We start from the raw sequence: 19,240 nt of genomic DNA, 5'->3' as shown, positions 1-19,240 counted from the left end.
AGGTCCAGGGGCCTGGGGATATGGCCTAGTGGCAAGAGAGCTTGCCTCGTATACATGAGGCCCTGGGTTCGATTCCCCAGCACCACATATACAGAAAACTGCCAGAAGTGGCGCTGTGGCTCAAGTGGCAGAATGCTAGCCTTGAGCAAAAGGAAGCCAGGGACAGTGCTCAGGCCCTGAGTCCAAGGCCCAAGACTGGCAAAAAAAAAAAAAAAATGAGGTCCAGGAGTCAGTTGCTGATGGCTCATGCCTGCAATCATAGTTACCCAGGAGGTCAATATCTAATATCTCAGTTTAAGGCCAGCCTAGGCAGATAAATCAGAGAGACAATTATCTCCAATTAACCAGACAAACCCATTAATCAGACAAAAATCAGAAGTGGTAGTGTGGATCAAGTGATAGAGTGCTAGCCTTGAGCAAAAAAGCTAAGCAAGAATATACAGCCTTGAGTTCAAGCCCAGTGCAGGCTCAAAAATAACTAGCTGGGTGCTGGGAGCTCACACCTGTAATCCTAGCTACTGGGAGGCTGAGATCTGAGGATCAGAGCTCAAAGTAGTCAGGGCAGAAAATTTTGTAAGTCTCTTCTCTTAAGCACAGGAAGGGAGGGAGGGAAGGGGAAAGGGAGGGAGGAAGGAAAAGCTAGAGAGAGAGAAGGAGAGAGAGAGAGAGAGAGAAAGAAAGAAAGAAAGAAAGAAAGAAAGAAAGAAAGAAAGAAAGAAAGAAAGAAAGAAAGAAAGAAAGAAAGAAAGAAAGAAAGGAAGAAGAAAGAAAGAAAGAAAGAAAGAAAGAAAGAAAAGAAGGAAAGAAAGAAAGAGACAGAGAGAGGGAGAGAGGGAGAGCGAGGGAGGGAGGGAGGAAGAGAGGGAGGGAAGGAGGAAGGAAGGAAGGAAGGAAAAATTAAAGTGTAGTGTGGCTCAAGTGGTAGAGCACCAGTCTTGACCACACACAAACACACACACACACACACACACACACACACACACACACACACCTAAATAAGTAAATAATAACATTTTAAAATTTTAGGCCACAGATAGAGAAGAGATCAAGCATCAAAAAAATACTCCTATTAAGAATATCCTACGGGAACAACATAAAATTAAAACTGAAAGCAGATTTTTGTACAAACCTCATGGCAGTTCATGAACAGCCCCATCTATTTTAAGCACTGGCTCAATTACATGTGATTACCATGAGTACACTCCCCCCACCCCCCACCGCAAGGCACTCCAACTGCAATGTGCTACACTCATGCCTGCTAGAGAACCACTCCAAACCATGCTGTCACTTTTTTTTCCCTCTCCCAACTGTAAATTTGCCTGTATGAGAAGCATTTCTGCTTCTTGGCTGTAACTTACCAAATGTTCTGGGTAGGCCCCAGATGAGTCAGTCCTTCGGATAAGCTGGGAATCTCCTGCCCCAGTCCATGTACCTTCAGTCCTAGCTACCACTCCTGGCGTTGGTTATCTTTCTACTAACATTTAAGCATCATCCTACTACAGCTCCAGGGCTGGCTGCTACATTCTTTCTGTTGTGGTTTTGGTTTGGGGGGTACTAGGGATTGAACTCAGGGCTTTGTGTTTGGCCACTCAGGTGCTCAAACACACCTCTGGTCTGTTTCCACATCTTTTTCTCTCCTCTTTCTTCCGTTCTCTCTCATTCTTTCCTTCTTTTCTTTCTTTTCCTTCCTTCCTCCTTCTTTCCTTTTTTTCTTTGTCTCTCACTTTTTCTTTCTTCCTTTCTTTCCCACCCCAGCATGTTTCCTCCACATCTTTTCTTTTCTCTCCCTTTCTTCCTTTATCTTTCATTCCTCTCTCTCTCTCTCTCTCTCTCTCTCTCTCTCTCTCTCTCTCTCTCTCTCTCTCTCTCTCTCTCTCTTATTTGTGCCAGTCCTGGGAATTGAACTCAGGATCTGGGTGCTGTCCCTGAGCTTCCTTTTACTCAACGCTACTGCTCTACTACTTGATCCACAGTGCCACTTCTGGCTTTTCTGAGTAGTTTATTGGAGATAAGAGTCTCATGGACATTCCTGCCCAGACTGGCTTCGAACCACAATCCTTTCTTCTCAGCTTCCTGAGTAGCTAGGATCACAGGCATAAGCCACTGGTACCCATTTCTCCTTCCTTCCTTCTTTCCTTCTTTGCCAGTAATGGGGCTTGAACTCAGGGCCCAGGTACTGTCCTGCTCAAAGCTGTTGCACTACCACTTGAGCCACTTCCAGATTTTTGATGGTTAATTGAAGAGCCTCATGGACTTTTCTGCCTGGGCTAGCCTCAAACTACAATCCTCAGAGCCCAGCTAGGTTTACAGATGTGAGCCATCAGTGACCTGCATATATTGATGATTTGCAAGGTAGTGTATCTCTTTATGCCCAGGCTGGCCTGGTGCTGTCCTCCTGTCTGTGTTTTCCTGTGTGGCTGGGGATAGCAGATGCAGACCATTGCACCGAGCCACAGTGCTTCCTTTGTAGCTGGGGTAACAGGCTAGTGTCACAGCAGTCCACACATTAATTGAGAGGGAGTCTTGAGAACTTCTATTTGCTGAGGCTGACCTCCGAGAGCAAGTCCCTTGCCGACCATAGGTAAGTAAAATGTTGAAACAGAACCATGATTAAGGAAAGCTTATTGTGTTTGCTTCTAAGAGGCTGAGTCTGCTGTGGTCAGCAACTGGATAGCAGCAGCTGAAAATCAGAACCAACAAAATGAAGAGAGAGAAGAACAAGACACCCAGATGCATCCAGGAACCTTGCTGAAACTCTCCCTGCCCTTGGAATGACCACTACCGAAACCAGTGTCTTTCTTTTCCCTTTCAGTCAAACTGTGCAGCATTCAGTCTCCTGTGGTTGGGAAGTGTCCCTAGCCCAGGCCCCTTCCCATTCTCCATGGCAACCTGGGCTGTCCTGTCCTTTCCATCTTGTGCCACCCTCTCTACTCACCCTAGAAAGAGGCCTGCCTCCCCTCTACAGCGAAGAGAGAAAGCACAAGGCATAAAGACCCACGCCAGCCACATCCCTGCCACCACTGAGTGGCAAAAGCCATCTTCCTTCTGCCCTAAGACACTCAGCCATCTCAGCTCTTGACCCCATGTCCTTGCCTCCTCTTAGACCTAGCCTGGTATTCACTCTGTCTGCCTCTGAATCTCAATCTCTCCTGCTGCACTGAAGCTTTCTTGTCAGCATTTGGATTTACAAATGCCTCTCACAACAAAAGTAGAGGGAGAGCCAGGGCTGCAGTTCAGGGATAGTGCACTTACCTAGCAAGTACAATGCATTGGGTTCTACCCCATGAAATGAAGAAGAATGAGGAAGAGGAGGAGAAGGGGCAGAAAGAAGGAAAGAGGGAGAAAGGAAGGAAAGGAGGAGATAGAGAAGTGAAAGGAAGGAGAGAAGGAAGAAAGGGAAGGAGGGAGATAGGGAAAGAAGGAAGACAGGAAGAAGAGGAAAGGAAGGGAGAAAGCAGAGGAGGAGGGAGGGGAAGGAAGGAAGGAAAGAAAGGGAGAAAGGAGGAAGGAGAAGAAAGGGAGGGAGGAAAGAGGGGAATGAGGAATGAAGGGAGGGAGGGAGGGAGAGAAGGAAGATAAAAGCAAGGAAAGAAAGAATGAAGAAAGGAAGGAAGAGGAAGGGAGCAGAGAAGGGGGAAAGAAGCAGGGAAAGTGAAAAAAGCAGATGTCCATCCTTTTCTATCCTTTGCTTGGCCACATGTTCTGTTTACCACTGCTCCGAGCTCAGGGTACTTTCCCATTATCTGCTCACTTCTCAGCACACTGCTATTAAGATTCTGTCCCTCCACTTTCCTGATTCTGCCAAGTGCAATAGCCTACTTTCAGCCTTTCCTTCCTCTTTCATGGTTGCCTGTGCTGATTTATCCTCCTCTGAATGGCCTGGCAAGCGCTCCCTTCATACATCTTACTGTTCCACTCCAACAAGTCTTCCTTTGCTTCCTATCCCTTAATCCGGTGATGCAGAGTCCTTTCCAGGTTACAAAGCCTGCTGACAAGTTAACTAAGTTTAACTTTGGTCTCCATAGTGACAGCTTTTGCCTGGTACTGGCCAATGCACTACAGAGTACACGCCAGCCTATCTGAGGGGAAAGTCCTACCAGGACAAATAGTTCATACAATAAAATGGGGGTGCCCTGCACCCTACTCTTCTCTACTCCTGGTGACTCCATTCCAGATCAGTTTTTCAGTGAGAAGTTCCCTGCTTTCCAATGACCCAATTTCCAATGGAGATGTCTCATGGGCTCACCTACCTGGAAGAAATCTCACCTGAACACCTATCAAAAGGACTAAAATGTTCAATAAACATGTAAAGAAATGCTTGACATCCCTGCTGTAAGGAAATGCAAATCAAAATGGCATTTAGATTCCATATCACTCCAGCTGGAATGGCCACCACCAAGAACACAAGCAACAACAGATGATGAAGAGGATGTCGGAAAAGGAACACTTACACTTTGTCAGTGGCATGCAAGCTCATGCAACCACTTTGGAAGTCAGTATGGAGATTCTTCAGAGGTGAGAAAAATAGATCAACCCTACCATCCCACAATAGCACCCTTGGACATTTTCTGAAGGAATGTAAGTCAGGATATAATAGGGGCACATGCATATCCATGTTCATTGCAGCTCCAGTCCCCCAAAGCCAAGCCTCAGAAACAGCCCAAATACCCTACAACTGATAAATAGATGGAGAAAATGTGTATATACAATAGAGTATACTCAGTCATAAATGCAATTAAGTCACTTGTAGGAAAATGGATGGATCTGGAAACCATCATATCAAATGAAGCAAGGACCATTCAGAAGGACAAAGGTAACCGGTTTTCTTTCATATATGGATAGTAGGCATAAAATACAAACATATATATAAACACATACAGGATCATATATATGTATACACATACCACATATATACACCCGTATATACATATCTATACATAGTCATATATATATGCATACACATAAATACACATATGCATACATGTACATACAGTCATGTGTGCAAATGTGCGCACACATATACAAACATGTGTACACATGTATGTGCATATGTGTATAGACATACCTGCACATATACATGTGCTGTGCACATGTGCATATGTATGCATATGTTTGTGTATATGCACATATACATCTATCTTTATACATATATACATGTATATGAATATATGTATATCTATTCTGACAAAAGCTAAGTATACACTTGTGTGAGATACCTTGGTGAAATTCATTTAAACAATTAACATGCACTTCAACAAAAGTGACAATTAGGTACAGCAGCCACAACAACACAGAGCACTTTCCCCCAAAATATGTCTAGCAAAAGACACAGAAGTATGTGTCCTTGGAACAATGCCTCAAGCGCTTCAGCAACCCCGGGTGGTACAGGTCAACCACTCCAGAGTGCCTTGCCATTCAATCAGTAGCATAACAAATAGTACAATAAATGTACCATGGTCTTACGTATGAAACTGTAACCTTTCTGTACATCACTTTGACAATAAATAAGTAATTATTAAAAAACAAACAGATGTACTCAATAGAAAACAGGTGTGTGAGGCTGCTGCTGGCCTGATGTATACAGCAAAATTTTGGTTATATAAGTAGAAATACACTAAAATAACAATAAAGAACTAGCCACTGGTGGCTCATGCCTATAATCTTACCTACTCAGGAGACTGAGAGCTGTGGATCATAGTTCAAAGCCAGCCCAAGCAGGAAAGTCCATAAGATTTGCATCCACAGTTAAATACCAAAAAGCCAAAAGTGGAACTGTGGCTCAAGTAGTAGAGTGCGACCTTTGATTGTAAAGGCTAAAGGACAGCAACTAGGCTCTGAGTTCAAGCCTGAGTACCAGCACAAAAAAATAAAGTAAGTGTAGTCAAATAACAATAAAGCATGTAATATACAAAACAAAGGGACTGGCAGCATAGTTATCCTTGTTATTGTTAAGAAGCATGAGCCAGGGGCTGGGAATATGGCCTAGTGGCAAGAGTGCTTGTCTAGTATACATGAAGCCCTGGGTTTGATTCCCCAGCACCACATATATAGAAAAGGCCAGAAGTGGCGCTGTGGCTCAAGTGGCAGAGTGTTAGCCTTGAGCAAAAAGAAGCCAGGGACAGTGCTCAGACCCTGAGTCCACGCCTTAGGACTGGCAAAAAACAAAACAAAACAAGAACCATGCACCAGCCACCACTGTGACACGTGCTTCCACTCACATAGGAATGGACTATGCCGCAATGTTACAAGGACTGCAGTGTCATTCACTGATAGAATTTTTGTCAGATGTTATAATCTCTGTGTGCGTGTGTGCGTGTGAGTGTGTGCTGGGGTTCAACTCAGGGCCTGGACAGTCCCTGGGCTTTTATGCTCAAGGCTAGCGCTTTACCCCTTGAATCACAGCTCCACATCTTGTTTTTGGTGGTTAATTTAGAAATATGACTTTCATAGACTTTCCTGTGACCCAACATTGACCAGATCATTATTACGTAGCTTATGACTACATATCTGGCTTGGTAGAAAGCATTCTTTTTATTTTTTCAAATTATACCCCATGATTTTTGTGCTGGTACTAGGGCTTAAACTCAAGTTCTTTCATTCTTGCTTGGCTTCTTCACTGAAGGCTGGTGCTCTACCATATGAGCTACACATCTGCTTCTGGCTTTTTGCTGATTAACTGAATTTGTCTGCCCTGGGTGGCTTCAAACCATGGTCCTCAGATCCCAGCCTCCCGAGTAAGTAGAATTACAAGCCACCAGCAGCCAGCTTTAATTATATTAAGAAGAACATGCTACAAAACATCAAGGAAAGCAAGTCTCTAAGATGGACTTTCTATAAATCTTCCAATTAAATCCTGGGAATATTTTACGGAGGTACTTGAGCTTGCTATGCAGGGTGTGGCCTGTCTCTCTCTGGATTTAGGGTTCACACAGTTCCACTTTTCTAACTCTTCACAAAGAATGAACCCATCAAGGAGGAAACATGTTCATGCAAATGGGTGATAAAAAATTGAAGACCATTTTGCAAGGCTTTGAAACATTTATAACAGTTGAAAATAGGTTTAAAGAGTCAGCCAGCCCTTCCTTTTCTTTCTTGATGAAGTGTGTGTGTGTGTGTGTGTGTGTGTGTGTGTGTGTGTGTGTGTGTGTGTGCCAGTCCTGGGGCTTGAACTCAGGAGCTAGGTGCTGTCCCTGAGCTTCTTTTGCTCAAGGTTAACACTTTACTACTTGAACCACAGCTCTACTTTTTTATTTTTGTGGTTAATTGGAGATAAGAGTCACATGGACCTTCCTGACCAGGCTGGCTTTGAACCTCAATTCACAGGTCTCAGCCTCCTGAATAGCTAGGATTACAAGCATGAGCCACCAGTGCCCGGCAAAAATTCTTATAGTGAAGGCAAATGGATTTTTAAGTCCACCTGGACTATTATCTTTAACATTTTTCAGTTTGGAAATCTCTCCTTCACACTTCACATCCATCAAACACAGTTTGCTATATAGAAGGGTGACACTGGGTGAGGTGTGCCTGACCTTCTGCAGCTCAGACAAGCTCTCTCGGCTGTGGAGCCCTTCTCCTTACATACTTCTAACACAAGCTCCACCAGAGACCTGCTTCCTTGTTCACCAAATAAGCAGCATTTGTGCTGAGCCATTTTACTTGCCCTTCCACAGGGGGTTCCATGTGTTTCTCACTCATGTTCAGGCCCAAGGGTACTATGGGATGATACTGAGTGGGCCTCCCACTTCCTGCCCAAACCTGTTTCTGAGAATTCCCAATTAGGTGCTGACCAGTAGGCCCTGCCCACTGCCTGAAGTACTGAGATCAATTCCTAGCAACACTCCTTTGAGAAATCTCTAGTTTAAGTTATGAGTACGGATTGGTTCAGAGAGAACAATATTCACAAAATAACCAGGAAGTAAGTGTAACTGATAAATCAATTGAATATGCAGTTATAGAACATCACATTGGGTTTCAAATTTTATTCACTTATAGATAATAGGATGAAAATAAATATATTTTTGCTGTTTTGTTTGGGCCTGATAAAAATTAAGCTATTCTTTTCACCATATTCCTAAATGATTGCAACTTAACACTGTCATTAGCTATTCAAGAGTTAGCAAAGTGTTAGTATTTCTGGTCAACTGCCTAATCAGTTTTAATAATTCTCTAGAGTAACTCCAAGAAAGCAAGAAAATATCATATACTTACTAGAATAGTACTTACGAAATACACAATCCAAGACAAGCCAAATGGAGAGACACAGGAGGCTAATTTGAGGAGGGTCCTGGGCACAGAGCTTCCGGAGCCTTCGCTGTGGAACTGGAGTATATAAACTTCTTGGCAAGAGGATATATCCAACAACAGGGAAGCTCACCCAAGAAGCCTTAGTGTGTTGAGATTTTATTAGGCTTTCATGATAAAGGTTTAGATGAGGAAGTTCCACTCTTGTGGTTGCCAGGAAGCAAAAAGACATAGAAGGGTCCAGAGCCTAATATTCTTTTCAAGGTAAATCCCCCAATGACCTAACTTCCTCCCACTAGGCCCACCTCTTAAAGATCTATCTCCTCCCAATACCAGTATACACTAGCAGCTAACATTTTAACACACAGCTCAAATTCAATCTCCAGCCCTCTTCTCCTCCCTGGAAATTGAAAGACAGGCAGTTGAGCTGATATCACTTGGCTCAAAGCCTAACCCTTTAATCACATTTTGATCTTTTTGATATGACTAGTTCCATCTTAACTCACCGTCCCATGAATTCTGTAAGATTATAGGCTCCAGTAGGAACCACCCAGACACTCCAGTCCCTTGGGAAGTCCTGTCTCCCAGGAAACAGGAATGAAGGCCAGACGAATATTGTATTCTACAATGATCCCCAAGAATATTAGTTCATCAGTATAAGACTCTCAGGACAAGTTTCTCTGAAAAAAAAAAAAAGCTCTGAATTTTGTCCCTCAGGAAGAATAAATGAATGTGAGAAACTTAATTCTTGGCTAGAGGTCAGTCAGTACAAAAGAAGACTTAAGAAAATGAAGAAAAAATCCAGGCGCCAGTAATTCCTGCTTGTAATCCTAAATACTCAAGAGGCGGATATTTGAGAATCCCAGTTTGATGCCAGCCAGGGCAGACAAATCAGAGACTCTTATCTCAGTTAACCAGCAAAAAGCCAGAAGTGGAGGTATGGCTCTAGTGGTAGAGTGACAGCCTTGAACTAAAAGCTAAAAGTGAGAGGCCTTGAGCTCAAGCCCAGAGCCAATAAAAAGAGAGAGACAGACAGAGAGAGAGAGAGAGAGAGAGACAGAGAGACAGAGAGAGAGAAGAGAAGAGAACAGAGGGGACATCTGGGGGAGGGAGGGAGGAAGATAAGATAGAATGAAGAGAGGAGGGGGAGGGAAAGATGGAAGAAATGAAGAAAAGCAGAATGGAGGGAGAGAAGGAAGGAGAAAGAAAAGAAAAGAACAAAGATGACAGGAAGAAGGAAAGATTAAACTAGCAAAGGCAATATGAAAAGAAACGATATATTAAAAGATGCCAGCTCTTGGGCTGGGGGGGAGGAGCCTGTGGACCATCTGAAAGAGCAAAGCCAAATATAGAGTTACCTCTCATTGTTATTTAAAAACCTAGAGCTTGAAACACCACTAGCAAACAATTGTCAGTGGCACCCATATATCTAGAACAAAATAAATGCTGGACTTACTTGCCAGTCAGTAGGGCTCTCTGCCTAGCCAAAACAAAAAACAAAAAAAAAAAACCACCCACCCCTTTGTACAACTAAAGGTAATTTTTTTTTAAGAAAGGGAAAGAGAAAAAGAAAGAAAAAAGAAAAGAAATCCACTTGACACCCAATAGGAAGCCACAAGCTGGTGGGCGGAGCCCTGCATCAGGCCTGGGCAGATCTGTGAGACTGAGAAAACAACATATGACATGGGCCTGCTGTCATGCAATCCCATGGGCCAAAGAAAGAGTTAGAAGTTTTTTAAGAAACACATTGCCATCTGGAAAGATATCCAAGACATGAGTGTATGAGAAATGGGTGTCTTCTGGGACACAGGGAAGTGCTAGCTGATGACAGAAGACAGGGACAGCGTGGATTCTTGCCTGCCAGCTTGTGAGGGTCAAGACAAGATGCAAAGATAGCTGGGGTGGAGAGTGTTGGCTTGCAAGTGAGAAGCTTGTGAAATAATCTTACTGTCATGGCTCCCTGTGCATTTCAGCAGAAGAGAGTGTCATTCTAGATAAAAGTGGCTCATGCCTGTAATCCTCACTACTCAGGAGGCTGAGATCTGAGGAGCCTAGTTCAAAGTCAGCCCAGGCAGACAAATCTGAGAGACTCTTATTATTCAGTTAACCAAAAAGATGAAAGTGGAAGCATGAGAATGAAAAATGAATGAAAAAAAAACTAAGGAAGAGTAAAAGACCTGCATTTAAGTCCTGGTACCGGCACACAAAATAAAACAAACAAAAAAAATTGAAGTTTAAAGCAACCCATTCTCCTGAGTTAGGACTGGGCACTGTCCCTGAGCTTTTTGGTTCACAACAATTGCTTTACCACTTGAGCTACAGCTTCATTTCCAGCTTTTGGTGGCTAATTAGAGATAAGAGTCTCATATACTTTTTTACCTGGGCTGGCTTTGAACTTTGATCCTCAGATCTCAGCCTCCTGAGCAGCTAGGATTACAAGCATGAGCCACCAGCACCCTGCAGAATAGGGGTTTTTACATGGAAAACCAGGTAAGACCTACTTGACTATGATCTATAGTTTCACAAAATATTAGATTCAGTTCTTTCAAATAGCTTATTGCCGGGCTAGATTTACCTCCCCTGGTGCGGGGATGCTAAGCTTACTCCCTTATCAGTGCTCCCCTTTCCACCCTCTCCCCTGGGCACCCGACCAGCGGGCAGCCAAGGTGGAGCAAAGGGACACGGGCTAGCCTAAGGTGCACGTGGCCGAACAAGATCCCCTTTTCCTCCCTCCTTACCCACCAAGGAAGCCAGGCGCAGACGGATCTCGGAGACGCTTCGGAGAGCAATCCAATTTAATTGGGAGGGGCTCACAGTAATATAGTAGTGATGACGAGGATTGAGCATGAGCTGGCGATAGTCTGGTGAGCTTTTCCATCCAAGAGCAGCTCCCAAGGACCTCCCTCATGGGCTAACGTCACTTTCCATAGTACCGCCCTCTGGGCAAAGCCCTCCAAAGGAGAGCACATGTGCTTGCTGGCGCAAGGTAGGGGATGGTCTCAAAGCTACCCCTTCTGGTTCCAGACCCAGAAGGAGATAGGTGTGGCTCACTTCCACACTGCCCCAGGGCTGGGGGAAGGGCGGCGTCTCAGGAGCGCTCTCCTCGCCCTTCCCCTCTTAAGGCCAAGATGAATCCCCAACAGCTTATGTGGAAATATTGAATTCCATGACAGAGATGGCTCCATAATTTTCTTGCTACTTTAGACAAAGCACTAAACAATGTTACCTCTTGTTCCATTCTCTTAAAGAAATTGTGCTCCATGAGCTACATTGGTGGCTGTGGCTCAAGTGGTAGGACAGCTCTATGGTAAGAGGAGGTTCTGAGTTCAAATCACAGTCCCACCTTCCTCCCCAAAAGTGAGTTAAACTGGAAATGTTAAATCCCTATGTTTGGTAAAATATTACTTCTGCCCTCTGGTTTTAATGTTTTGTTTGATCCAGTTTATGTTTTCTGTTTGGTTGGATTGGATTTTGGGCAGATCTGAAGTTTGAACGTAGGACTTAGAGCTTGCTAGGCAGATGCTCTGACTTAGGCCAAGTCCCTAGTCTTGTTTTACTGCTTTTGTTTTTGCTGGTACCAAAGCCTAAATTCAGTGTCTCACATACCTGACTTGCTTGCTTGGTTGGTGCTCTACCAGTTGAGCCACATCTCCAGTTTCCCTTTTTGCTGGTTAATAAGAGATGGAGTCTCTCAGGCTGTTCTTCCTATGTTGTTTGGAATCACTATCATCCAGATCTCAGCCTCCTGAGTAGCTAAGATTAACAGGCATAATCCACCAGCACCCAGTATTGCCTGGTATTTTTAAGAAAACTATGTACAAGAAAATTTCTTCTTCCTCTGACCTTCTGCATTTCTATGAACACTTAACGCACTCTAGAAATAGAAAGTATTGATAGCTCAGGTCTGGATTTTCTAGGAAACAACATCAAAGCAATACTTTACAGGCGCAGAGTTTATGGGACATTGGCATAGCTTTGGCAGAGGCTTGTGCCACATTTCACCCATCACCTCCAAGTGTCGCACAGAGCTTAGCATCTTGTCAGTCAAGAAGCCACTTATTATCATATGTAATGAATGTGAGTTATGTGGTGTTGTGTTTTTTTTTTTTCAGATGGAAAATTCTAGCCAAAATGTGACATCCAGTCTGAGAACTTGAGAATCTGGCAGGAGCTGCCCCATGAAAGGTCAAAAGAACCAATCAGTCTTCTAAAAAGGGCCCCCAGCCAGGCACAAGGGGGCCATGCCTATTATCCTAGCTACTTAGGAGGCTGAGATCTGAGGATCCTGATTCAAAGCCAGCCCAAGCAGGAAAGCCTGTGAGATGCTTATACCCAATTACCTTTCAGAAAATCCAGAAGTAGAGCTGTGGCTCAAGTGGTAGAGCACCAGCATTAAGCAAAGACGCTCAGGGACAGTGCCTGGTCCCTGAGTTCAAACCCTAGGATTGGCACACAAAAATTAAAAATTAAAAAAATATATAAAGGCCCCTATGCACTGACCAGCAAAGCTGGTAATACTGGAGTTTAAAATCAAGGCCTCATGATTATTTGGTTATCATGATATCACTGAGTCATATCTCCAGCTGTGTTTTTCACTGGGTATTTTTAGGACAAGGTCTTGTTTCCTACCCTTGACCATGCACCAATTTGCCTACATTGAGCTTCCTGTCATGGGGTGTAGGCACACACTTTTACATCCAGCTTCCTTCAGTAGAGTCAGAGTTTCACCAACTCCCATGCCAAGCTGATCTGGCACCATGATCTTCCCTTCTCAGCCACTCATGCAACTTTCTACGACAGAAGCACACCACTGTGTGTGTAGCTATAGGTTGAAAAGGGAGAGCTCACAACTTTTCTGACCAAGCTGACCTTGAACCCTTCACAGCCTCCCAAGTATCTAGGATTACAGGCACACACCTAGCACAGAGAGTAATTTCCTGTAAACACCTGCTTCTATTCAAGCCACGGGAGGTATAAAGATTGGAGGGCTTGAGAGCAAACTTAACCCTCAACTCAGAGACCTAGAATGAGAAAAAGAAAAAAAAAAAAAAAAGGCTGAGCTTAGTTGGGGATGTCCAATCGACTCCATGATGGAACACAAATGCATACTTTACAGCTACCACTCAGGAATAGGTACAAGGAGAGAGGGATCTAGCTGCAGCTACAAGCCCATCTTGGCTCCTGCTTCTATTCTTTCTTGGAATGTCCCTGCTGTGGTTGGGATCTGGAATATTCCTTCAAAGCCCATATGCTAAAGGTTTAGTCACTAACCTGTGGTGCTATTGGGAAGGGATGTGCCATTTAATAGGTGGAGCCTAGTGGAAGGAGTAAGGTCATTGGAGGCGTGTCCTAAAAGGGAATATTAGACCTGATTTCTCTTTTCTTTCTTTCTTTGCATCCCAGCTGTCATGAGGTGAACAGACTTTCTCCTCCAACAGCTGAGCCATGATGTACTGTGCTGCCTCAGGCACAAGCAAGCATGGACTGAAACCTCTGAAACTATGAGCTAAAATAACATTTTCTCCTTGTAAGTTTGTTGTCCCAGGCATTTTGTCACAGTAATGGAAAGTTGACTGACACAATCCCTTTCTCCTTCCTCAACACTCCCATCACTCAACACCCCTGCTGGCTCTGAGAACCTGGCATGCCTTATAAAGGGACAGGAATCTGAGAATACAAAGCCTGGTGGTTGGACAACAATTTTGTTTGGTCAGTTGAGGGGCTTGAACTCAGGGCATGGGTGCTGACCCTGGGCGCTTTTGATCAAGGCTAAAGCTCTACCACTTTGTGCCACAGCTCCACTTCGATTTTCAGTGGTTAATTGGAGATGAGTGTCATGGACTTTCCTGCCCAGGCTGGCTTTAAACCATGATCCTCAGATCTCAGGATTCTGAGTAGCTAGGATTATAGGTGTGAGCCACCGGCACCCAGCAAGACCATGTGTTGTTCTTGTTGTTGTTTTAATATATCCTTTGGTTCACAGTTGCTTCCTTGGGCCTCTAAACCCAAAGGCAGCATACAAGTTCAAATCCACTCTCACCACTGTCTTAATTAGGTCCACGCTGACGCCTGGCCTCTCCCCATACCTTCCCGGGCCATCAATGTCAAATACATGCTATTTGGGTGACCCAGCACCAGATGAGGTTGCTTCAGGACTGGGACCAATTTAAGAAGTGATTATTAGCCATGCACAGGTGGCTCAAGCCTGTCATCCTAGGTAGGTCCTCAGGAGGCTGAGATCTGAAGAGCGTGGTTCTAAGCCAGCTGGGGCAGGAAAGTACATGAGACTTTTATCTCTAATTAACCACCAAAAAAGTCAAAAGTAGAGGGGTGAATCAAGTGGTAGAGCACTAGCCTTGAGCAAAAGAGCTCAGGGGCAGTGCTCGGGCCCTGAGTCCAAGTCCCAGGACTGACAAAAAAAAAAAAAAAGAAGAAGAAGCTTAATATACAAAAACAGTCATGGACACTCACCTTTCTGAAAATATAACTATGTATATATAATTAATAATAATGTATTAATATATCAACCAACATATTAATATAGCATATAATACATGATATAATATACAATATATATTATATTAATACACATTCAATATACTTATTAATATTGCTATATTTGTTAATAATTAGCATATAATCAATATATGTATTAACTCTATTAATACATATATTGATACAATATATAGCATATAATATAGTATATAATAATATCATTGTAATGTAATAATATATTAATTAATAATTAACAAATAATATAACTAAAGTAGGCATATTTACTTTAGAAACTAAATCTCATTATATTCTCTCTGTCTGTCTGTCTGTCTGTCTGTCTCTCTCTCTCTGTGTCTCTCTCTCTCCGTCTGTCTTTCCAGTCCTTGGGCTCGAACTCTGGGCCTAGGCACTGTCCCTGAGCTTCTTTGGTTCAAGGTTAGCACTTGAGCCCAGCACCACTTCTGGCTTTTTGTGAGTCTCACAGACTTTCTTGCCCAGGCTGGCTGGCTTCGAGCCTTGAACTTCAGATCTAAGCCTCCTGAGTAGCTAGGATTACAGGCATGAGCCACCAGCAGCTGGCCCATAATTCGCATTTTATAGGATAGGATAGGCTCACAGAAGGTAAAGAATTGACTCTTAGAGTTTTATGTCTAACTCAAGACTCAAAACTAAAGTCCTTTTGGTACCCAAACTTGAAATTATGGTTTAGACTTGATTTGTCCCCAGACATTCATGTGTTGGAATCTTGAGTCCAATGTAGCAGTGTTGAATCTTGAGTGGAATCTTCAAGGGACTAAATTTAGTGGGAGTAATTAACTCATCGGTCATCACCCTTGGAAGAGACTAAAGCAGGTCTCATGGGACTAGATCATTTCCCACAAAAATGGGTTGTTATAAGCAAGCCTGGCACTTCTCCAAAATCCATCTTCTGCTTAATCTTTGCACACACTTCTACCATAGCATGTCATTTGCCAGAAAGTCTCCCCAAGAGCCAAGCAGATGCCAGCACCCATGCTTTTGTATCTCTAGATACAAAATAAATTTCTTTTCTTTATATCATGCTAGACCTTATGTATTGTGCTATTGCAGCACACCATAAACTAATAAAATTTGGTTCTTTTTAAAAAAAACATATTTCAAAGTTATGGGTAAGTTTCAGCATCTTTGAGCTTTAGTTTCCTCACTTAATTGAAGAAAGGAAGATTGGGCCAGGTTATCTCAAAGTGCCTTTGATATATGTTAATTCTAGAAAAAGAGAAGGAGAAAAGAGAAGAGGCAAGAGGAAGGGGAGGGACAAAATAAAGGGAGTAGTTTTGTGAAATTTGTATCCCCCTACTTGTGGCTCTCCTGGGATTAGTTACTATGGAGTAATCAGATCCACCTTTGCAAGTATTTCTGCTCATGTTCTGTAGGCAAATGTGTTTTTCAGTGTAAGCATCGGTGGTATGAACAAGCCTTTTTTAAGGGAGATGTACTCAAAACAACCTATGCAACATTAAATTCCTTTTTCTTTTTCTTTTTGTTGGTCCTGGAGCTTGAAGTCTGGGCCTGGGTGCTGGTCCCCAAACTCGTCAGCTCAAAGCTAGTGCTCTACCACTTGAGCCCCAGTGCCACTTGGGGTTTTCTGGTGGTTAATTGAAGATAAGAGTCTCATGGTCTTTCCTGCCCAGGCTGGCTTTGAACAGCACTCCTCAGATCTCAGTCTCCTGAGTGGCTAAGATTACAGGAGTAAGCCACTGGTGCCTGGTCAATGTTAAATTCTTGTTTTTCAAATACAAAATAGCACAACCTCATTATCCCTGACAGGGAGCTGACAAATGCTATGAAGTGGAACCTCTTAGATACAGGAAGTACAAACCTACAATCAGAAACAACAGAGACCAAACAAACAAATAAGTAATTTGGCTGGTGCCTGACAGTCACAGGAAGAATAGCTGTCCTCCCTGCCCCCCCCACCCCCTGCACCAGGGACTCAAGACACAGAGATGTCCTAAGTGAATGATACATTTTTCATAAGGCAGCTGCCCAAGTCAATCAGCTTTTCACTTGCTAGTGTGAACAGAATGTGGGCCTCCCCTTGGTCTCTTCCACACACACAAGCATCACACATACCACACACACACACAATTATACACACATCACAAACATAGACACACACATCAAACAAGCATGTCATACATAGATAAATCACACAAACAACACATGCCTCACATACACGCACACATCACACACGGGCATAGCATCGTAGACAAACCATACACACATCTCCCCCATCATATACATGCACACACTGTTTACACATACCGAATACATCACACGCAGGTGTGATCATGAATCACAACTCCTAATGGCACATATGTACCACATACCATATACCACATCACATGAGTCACATGCACACACACACATCACATGTTATTCACATACATTACATACAACACATTCACACACGTCACACGTATCACACAGATACATCACAAACAAATCATACAATTGCACATTAACCACATCCATTACACACACCACATAGCCACACACACATCACACATGCACTTATATCATATACATACCACATATGCATCACACATATACACATCACCCAACATGCACATACACATCACACACATCATGCATACATGTCACACACATCACACATTGGGTATAATTTCCTTAAAACATTGACCAGATTAGAAATAAAATTGATCCTGGAGAAATGACAGCCAACCAGATTTGCTTTAACCGCAAAGGAGCAACAAAATTTATTGACTGGCTTTACCACCTCGGTCCAAATGGCAGCGCTGTCCTTCACGAAGAGGTGGAGGGGGGTGCGCATGCTCTCAGTCCCAGCTTCTTACATGTGAGAGACCAGCGAAATAGCAACATGCCCACGGCACATCTGCACAACGTGGGATTATCCCGACAAATGTACAAAATACCCAAAATAAAATATTTACAAGCTTAAAAATATAAACATCGATTCCTTTATCCCATTAGACCATTGGCATGGAGAAATAAGGAAAGACCCTATTGCTATTTAGAATCTTTTAATTTAAAATAAGGTTTGAAAGAGACAACTTTGATGTTCATTTGGGGACGGGAGTGGGGGTTAACATTTTATTAGAAAAATAATATCTGTAAATCTACTAACAATTCTTCTCCTGTGCACAAAAATAATACAGCCAAAAGCTGGTCCTTAAATGACAGGCCTGACTTTTGTGGGGGGTAAAAAAAACAACACCTAGTGCTGGAGGGGTGACTGAGGTGGTTGAGCACCACCTAATGATTGAATCATCCTGTACAGAGTTTGAATCCTGGTCTCCAACAACAACAAAAAGAAACAAGAAAAAAAATCCTAATTACAGACATGGAGTCTTTCATTTTGATTTCCTTATCATTATTTGTGTGTGTGTCTGTGTTCCAGTCCTAGAGCTTGAACTCAGGGCCTGGACACTGTCCTTGAGCTTTTTTGCTCAAGGCTAGTGCTCTGCTATTTGAGCCACAGCTCCATTTCCAGCTTTTGGAGTGGTTAATTGGAGATAACAGTCTCCTACCCAGGCCAGCTTAGAACTGAGATCCTCAAGTATCAGCCTCCTGAGTAGCTAGGATTTCTTACAGGCATGAGCCACCAGTGCCTGGCTCTTTATCACTATTTTTTTTAAATAACCTGCAATTGTCTCTGTGTAATGAAGCTCATCTAAATAACATGAGCTGTACCCAAGTTGACAGGTAATGGGTGAGAGGTTAAATGTTGGGACTGTCTGTGATGTCAAATTCTTTTTTCTTGATATTGATAAACCTTCCACTATCAGCTCTTCCATCTTCTACTAAATTTTATCCTCAAAATGATGCAAGTGTTACAGAGTTCTTAGTCTCTCTACTTTAGTTAAAAATAAAGGCATTGGGGAGGAAAACAGTTGTCAGAAGATTGAGAAAGATCAATTAATTCTTCCAGACTACTTATGGCTACTTTGTGATGTCTTAACAAGTTTTTGGTGTGTACATACATTTCATGCTTTGTACTATTCTACCTGATTTTTTAAAAGGTATTCCTGCTGGATTTGATTAAACAAGCCAGTTCTGAAAATGTCTGCCAAACTTAAGAGGGTTTCAAATAACCAGAAACCTGGACTCTGTGATCTTAGAAATGTATTTTCTCACTTACCCCAGTTTACAACTCACTATAAATTAAGTAGTTATTTTATCTGGAAGTGTGGCTCACTGGTAGAGTTCTGGCCTACCAAGTTGAAGCCCCAGTATTGCCAAAAAAGAATGAAAGAAACCAATTTCTGAGTTATCACATTGAATTTCATTGCAATGAGCTTTAATGCTTTTTAAAAGTGTCCAAATGTATGATTGTCATATGCCAGTAAAATAATCCTGTTAGTTGTGATAGCAATATAATTTTCAACTTAAAAAAAAGTCCTAACTGCTAAGAGAGGCATCTTAATAGAATCAAATGGGAAAAAAAGCCAAGAATATAACCTGCTGAATTCATCCTGAAATT

Source organism: Perognathus longimembris, chromosome 3 (genome assembly GCF_023159225.1).
Source record: "Perognathus longimembris pacificus isolate PPM17 chromosome 3, ASM2315922v1, whole genome shotgun sequence".
Classification (NCBI taxonomy): domain Eukaryota; kingdom Metazoa; phylum Chordata; class Mammalia; order Rodentia; family Heteromyidae; genus Perognathus; species Perognathus longimembris.
This window is presented reverse-complemented; position numbering follows the sequence as displayed.